Here is a 7,122-nt window from a genome sequence, read left to right as displayed (position 1 = left end):
CAAAGAGCTACTTCCATCGGTTACCACAAAAGCCTCTATTAAGACGTCCAAATAGAAACCAAGCAGATTGATACCAACACATGTGACGTCACAAAGAAGCAAAATGCAATAAAGGTACCGTAAAACGGGCATACATTGAAACCGGGTAAACTTTGAACAGTTCCCAAAAATTAGTTGTCAAGGTAATAGTTTTGTTAATAACTCCGTAATAAAGTGGAATTTCGTGTTAAAAATCACTTTTTCATAGTCCTTGGTAAAATTACTTTCGATTAAGTCTGGAATTTTGGTTCGAGACTAAATTTACTTAACGCTCCAGTGCACAATTTTATAGATGAGTAAATTTAGCAAAACAGCATGCTGAAGTGATGCGTTCCAACTTCTATCTGGTTCTCAGCCGTTTGATCTTATTTCAGCTCACTTTTTTAACCCGATGTTGGAAATATCATCAAGATCTTAGATCTAAAAGGATTTTTTTGTATTAGATTTTCAGTTTTTCCGAAAATCAGGGTTTTCTGGCTAGCTAAGCTTTTATTTTACTGATAGGGTTACTTTGAACGGTGTTTTGGTATTGAGATATGAGAGGAGTTGACGACGAAACATCGAGAAAAAGAAAATGGCTGTGGAACTGGATAAAAGCATTCCCAATGAAGATGACGTGATCCAGAAATGAGTGTTCCAAGCAGTAAGAAAAAATGTGTGCCAAGAGATGAGGCTTCTATCGCAAGTGAGGAAAGAAACGAAGATGATGAAAAGATAATGAGTGATGCAAGTCTATCCAAGTGCGATGAAAATGACTTGGAAGTTGGAGCAAGCTCCAACCCTAGCGTTTCTGATGAATAAAACGACAATGTAAAGGAGAACACTGCCGTTGGCACATTCGTCATCATTCAATAGGAAGGTGAAAAGTTTCCAGGAAAAATTATTTCGTTTAATGACGAAGGCGCTTTTGTATCCACACTAAGGGAAGGCAAAAACGTAGGATAGAATTAGCTTAGGCTACGTTCAAAGATGAAATCGATTGTGAATGGAAAGGCGTTTTAAAACGTAACATAGAGGCTATTCCTGTTAGTCCGATTCCGTGACCTTGAAAAAGAATGGGGACAATAAACCTTTAACACTATTGAGGGAATTCCCCTCTAGTCTCAAATAACCCCCAAGATAGGGTTAAATGTCATAAACTGACTGTTGTGTGTACACATTCGTTGACTTGTGTGTTTAAAATACCATTTTCTGTTCAAAGCAGTGTGATACGCAAAACAATATTGAACACAGAAAGGAATTTAGTGCCCGTTCAAAGTAACCCCAAAATCTCGTGAAACTTTGAACACCACATAATTTCAAAAAAGGTAATTTGTGCAAAAATTTTAACATTTCTTGCACATGTCAATAGGGGTATATGTAGCCCCTTCAAGTTTTTATTTTTAACAAATTTGATTCATTGCTTAGCACAAGTTTTCTCAAAAAAATCACACTTTCCAATAGACGGTAAAATTACTTTTCGTTGGAGTCCGAAATTAAATGATTGATTGAATCTTTATCCTCGGACTGGGAAAGCTTCCAGCATAGCAGCAAAAAATACATTTAACATTATATTTAACTTGTTTAACTTTGTAGGCAATAACTGACAGAAACCCTAAATTATCCACTTGTAGCTCATCGTCATCATCGGCCATGCCTGAATAAGGCGTCGGCTACCGTGAGTCTCCACAACGTTCGATTGTCCATAGCCTACTTCTAATTAGGTTTTCAAAATTTTGGTTTGTCCATGTTGAAAGATTTTTGAAGATTTCCAAACGTGGACGCCCCTGGTGTCTCTGACCAGGAAATCGCCCAATCATTGCCGAGTGTTCAATTCCGCGTTTGCGGTAGACATGCCCGATAAATGTCATTTGCCTTTTCTTGATAGTTGCGATGAGGACGCCAGGAGTGCACCCAGAGCGTCTCCACACTTCTTCGTTAGTGATTTTATCCATCCAGTTAATTCCCATCATTCTACGAATGAACCAAGTTTCAGCACTGTTGATCTTCTTCTCTATTTTCGTCATACAGTCCAGGATTCACAGCCATATAGCAGAACTGACCAAATGTAGCCTACACATGTAAAATTCTTATTCTAGTGTTTAGAGAGATTGAATTAGATTTCAGTATTTTGTCCATTTTGATGAAAGCTTGTTTGGATTGTGCAATTCTTGATTTTACGTCGCTCCAGCATCGACCATTCGAAGTGACCATAGAACCCAGATAGTTGAAACTATTTACTTGTGAGACTGTTGTATTTTGTATTTTGATAGTGCATACTGGAGTTATTTCTTTTGATAAGATGGTCATGCAGAAGGTTTTTGTTGCATTCAAATTAAGTCCAAGGTTATCACTTTGCTTAATGACTATGTCGAGTAAATTTTGTAAACTGGAGTTTGATGTGGCGATTAGTAGGTGTCGTCGTCTGCGTATCTGCCTACTGTGTCGTCTGCGTATCTTATGTTGTTGAAGTAATGTCCGCCTACAGAGACGCCTTCTTCGTCATCTAGATGTCGCAAGATCATTTCGCCGTAGAGTGAGAAAAGATCAGGTGAAACTACGCACCCCTGTCTAACACCTCTCTGAATTTGTGTCCACTTGCTCAGCTCGCCATCTATCCGGATTGCTGCTGATTGATCCCAGTAGAGATTTCTGAGAAGTCGGAGGTCTTCACCATCTGTGTCTAAGCTGTCAAGCATCTCCATGAGTGGCTCATGTCTAACGCGGTCGAAAGCTTTGCTGTAGTCCATAAAGCAGAGGTACAGGTCTTCCCTGTGTTCTATCGACCTCTCAGCAAGTGTTTTGATTAGGAATGTGGCGTTTCTAGTTCCTTTGTCTTTCACAAATCCGCATTGCACATCTGAGATTTCGGGATTGATGCATCTGCGTAGTCGATGGAGTAAAACGGTCAGAAAAATTGTAGCTAGAGACTCAGATTTTCTCAATAAGCGAAATCCTGCACTAAAGACAGCTCAACATCAAAAAAACATGGTCACCTCATAATGAACTACTACAGTAGATTTCAATGTGCAGATGCTGCTTGCCGAAAATCTTGAGAACATTTGGCAACGCTGGTAACAGGGAATGGTTTTGCCAATCTCCAATCGTGAAAACTTGGCTTCTGCTCTTGCTGTGATATGAGTTTTGAGAATTGAGATACAGCGTTCATACTTTGCAGTTCGGTTTCACTTTAGTGTTATTTAAAAAAGGTGTCAAGAAGTTAGCCTAGAGTTCAAAATTACATCCGCCTCCAGTCAATATAATAGATTGACAGGATCTGTGTATTAACTGCAAATGCTTCTTCATGAGCTTAACTCTTGCAGTTTTGAATACTTGTAATGTAGAGGCTTTGAACTACTGACGCAGGCCCACTAGCCGAGATTTACAAAGTAAAGTTTTTGGTTGTTGAAGTGTCGTCAGTAATTTTTTTAGAAGTGGCTGCATTTACGGCGCCATAAATACAGCCGTTCCATGCCTTTTTTTTAATCTTTACGTCGCTTTTACTGCGCATGCGAGCTGTTGCTGGAAAAAAAGTGAGTATATAACTTCTAAATTCACCTGTTTTTGCCAAGTGAATCAGAGGCGCGTGCGATCTTTGTCTGGCTCGTATTCGCAAGGATATAAGTTCGATTCCACCGAAAGGTTTTTTTTTTTTTGAACTCAATTCTAACCCGAAGTGACTCAATCGTTAGGCTACGGTACAACAGTGCGCATGTGCAGTAAAAGCGACGTAAAAATTAAACAAAAGGCATGGAATGGCTGTATTTACTGTGCCGTAAATGCAGCCACTTCCAATTTTTTTACGTGCTGTTGCAAGCCTTAAAGCAGCCGGCGGCCATGGCCGCTAAGTAGTGCTTGAATGACCACCGGTGCTACCTCCGCAGTCGGCCAAGTTTGGCCGCCGGTTTCTTCTAGCCAATTGTTTAATTTCGCAATAGAATGATCGTGGATTAAATGTTGAAAATATGTAGTATTAAAGAGTGACGAAGAATTAGGTCAGCGCGTCATAATCACCACTTTTGTATTGCGTGGGAACATTTGCTATTGTATATATATATGGAATATATCCAGCTACGATCACCAGCGCTGTAAGTCTTGTTTGCAATTCCCGACATTTATTTTAACAAAGTGTTTATCCGAAGTGCTAATTTACATTGGCTGGCAATATTGTCTTTTTTATATCGATTCAATGTTGTCGGACATTAAATCGTTGTTAAAAAGGAGAACTAGGTTAGTTGACATCCGAGGGGAAAACACGTGCCTTCATAGTTGAGATTTGAGAAATGTCCCCGCTGTGGGTTAGCAGGGTAGTGGTAGTTCGCTAGCCATAGGCGTCATTTCAGGGGTGCAAACGGTGCTTGAGCACCCCAAAATGAAAGTCTGAGGTAACAACATAAATGCGAGAGCACCCCTGGGCTCTGGTTTGCATACAAAATACACCGATTCAAATTAAAATTTGCATTGCTAAATAACGTTTCTTTTTTCTTTCTTGAAAGTCGTTTCACCAAAGCGCAATATTTTCAGTGTTTTACATTTGTGTGTGGCACACATATCAAGGGCAGACATGATTGTACTATTGCATAACAATTAAGTACAAACACGCTCACTGTGTCAAGAAGTGCCGTTCGAGAGAAAACAATTTGTCTGGCTCGAAGAAAATTGCTGTTTTCTACTCAAACGTCTACAAAAACATTCTGCAAACGGCGTCAGATGCAATCGTTAGCCGTTTCCCTTCTTCATCATACCAAATGGCAGACTTGCTACGAGAGCTGCTAGAGAATCTCACAATAAAAGACGATGAAATTGCTGTTTTCTACTGAAACGTCTACAAAAACATTCTGCAAACAGCGTCAGATGCAATCGTTAGCCGTTTCCCTTCTTCGTCATACCGAATGGCAGACTTGCTACGGGAGCTGCTAGAGAATCCCACAATGAAAGAAGCCGATGTTACGAAAGTAAGCAAATTTTATGATGGTGACTGGGAACGCAAGGATTTGCTGCGTGAACGCAAACAGTGGTTCGCTTGTTGCAAACGTGACGGTGATGTTGTGACAGTGAATACGCTACATCAGAAATTCATTGCACAGCCGTCAATGGTCGATATAATGCCAAATATATATGCAGCTTTGGTAACTTACATTGTTTACATAGCCGAACGTTTCTTTTCGTTATTACGACGCTTGAAGGCCTACCTTCGCAGCACTCAAACGCAATAACGACTGAACAATTTGGCCGTTATAGGTAGTCATCGCGAATTGGCGGAGAAATTAAACATGGAAGAACTTGTCACGGAGTTTGTTTCGCAGACAACGACCCGCAGAAACAAATTTGGATGTGATTAATTTATAGCAAGCCGCATTATAAGGCAGACGTGAACAAATTAAAGTCGAATATATTTCAATATACAATGAAAGATCACTTTCGCCTCACATGTAATACTTGTTTTCATTTCTATCTGATCGTTTGACATACCGCTGCAGTCTATTCGATTACACATACGACAAAATTATCTTCTTTTATGTTGATTTGATGTTTCATGACGTAGGCTAAACATGGTTGAATTTACTATTAGATTGAGTCATTTGTTTTAACATTTTCCATCGGTCAGGTTTTCAATTGATTAGCCTATATTGACAATTTTCATAAGATAACTTAGAGCACCCCTAATTTCGACAAATTTAAAAAAAAAATTACGCCAATGCCGCTAGCCAATGGCTAGTGAAAATTTGCGCGGACTAGTAGAAATGTTGCAGTACTAGTCCGATTGGCTAGTGAAAATATTCGCCGGTGAAAAGTTTTGGTTTACAAAATGGCGAACGGCGACGTCACTCTGAAATACTGCAAAAATTTGCTTGCCAGAGACGAAATTGCACGAAGAAAGCGGCGGCAAAGTCGGTCAACTGAGCACGTGACTACTTTTTTCTCGCATTTTTGCTAGACACGACACGTAGTAGTGAGCACGCCAGCACGGAGAAGTCAGCATCCCAACAAGCAGCAGTTAGCGAAATTAACGTTTTTTTGTTGATATATTGTGATCAAATGCTGATACAACGTTACTGTGTAATATTAATACGTCCCCAAGCTTGAACATTTTTACAAACAATAATTTATTTAAATTTTATTTCGTTTTTTTCCCTCTTTGGATTGCTACCTTGTCGTAGTTAAAGAGCTCGTGTGCCTCCGTGACCTAGAAGGTGTTTTTGTGCGTATTGTTGCTCTCTTGTGCGTACTGAAATCTGAAAGCCTTTAGTTAGTTTCAGTCTAAGCCAAAACACTTATCTTAAAACGTCATCAGACAAGTGAAAAATCAGTAAACTGGTCGGACTAGTGAAAAATCGTGCGGGCTAGTGAAAACGGGGAGCAACTAGTCCGGTGGGCTAGTGAAAAAAAAAGTTAAGATCGACCCCTGGTTAGTAACTTCACACCCTGAATGGTGACATCATAACGGTATAAATGGTCAGGTTTTATGAAAGGCGGCAGTGGCGTAGCCAGGGGTTTTGGGGGTTACAACCCCCCCCCCTTTGGCACGCGTGTGATGTCACGATATCGAGAATGATGCTTTCAGTCTAAAAAAAATTGCTTAGTTTTAAACAAAATTGCATTAAAAGAGCAAGTTTTGCCAATACCAAACATCTCAGCCAGGAATTAGCAACAAGAAAACATAGAGACTTAGCTTTATTTCCGAAAAATGCCGAAGAAAACATGATCTTATCCTTTTGCTATGCCACCAGACGCCACCATTTTACAGGAATATTCATAACTACATTTTTGTTGAAAATGCTCTCAGAATGCACCAAATTCAAAGTAATTTTTCAAAATTTTCTGGGGTAGGCCCCCCAGACCCCCCCGCCGTTGGGTCGTCAAAACCCCCCCTTTCAAAATTCCTGGCTACGCTACTGAAAGGCGGTATGCAGTTGAAACAATTTACTGAGCTGCAAGCAGTTGAAACAATTTAGTGTCGTTAGATGGTCCGTAATACCGGATTTCAATCCCGATAAAGCAGTTATTGCGTGGTACAACGATTCTATTGCAGGACATCGCCCAGACTTCAACAGTGCTAAGTGATCATTTTAGCATTGTTGCAAGTTTAATTTTATTTATGTG

The sequence above is a fragment of the Aplidium turbinatum genome, chromosome 13 (genome assembly GCF_918807975.1).
Source record: "Aplidium turbinatum chromosome 13, kaAplTurb1.1, whole genome shotgun sequence".
In the NCBI taxonomy this organism is placed as follows: Eukaryota; Metazoa; Chordata; class Ascidiacea; order Aplousobranchia; family Polyclinidae; genus Aplidium; species Aplidium turbinatum.
Note: the sequence above shows the minus strand (reverse complement) of the source record.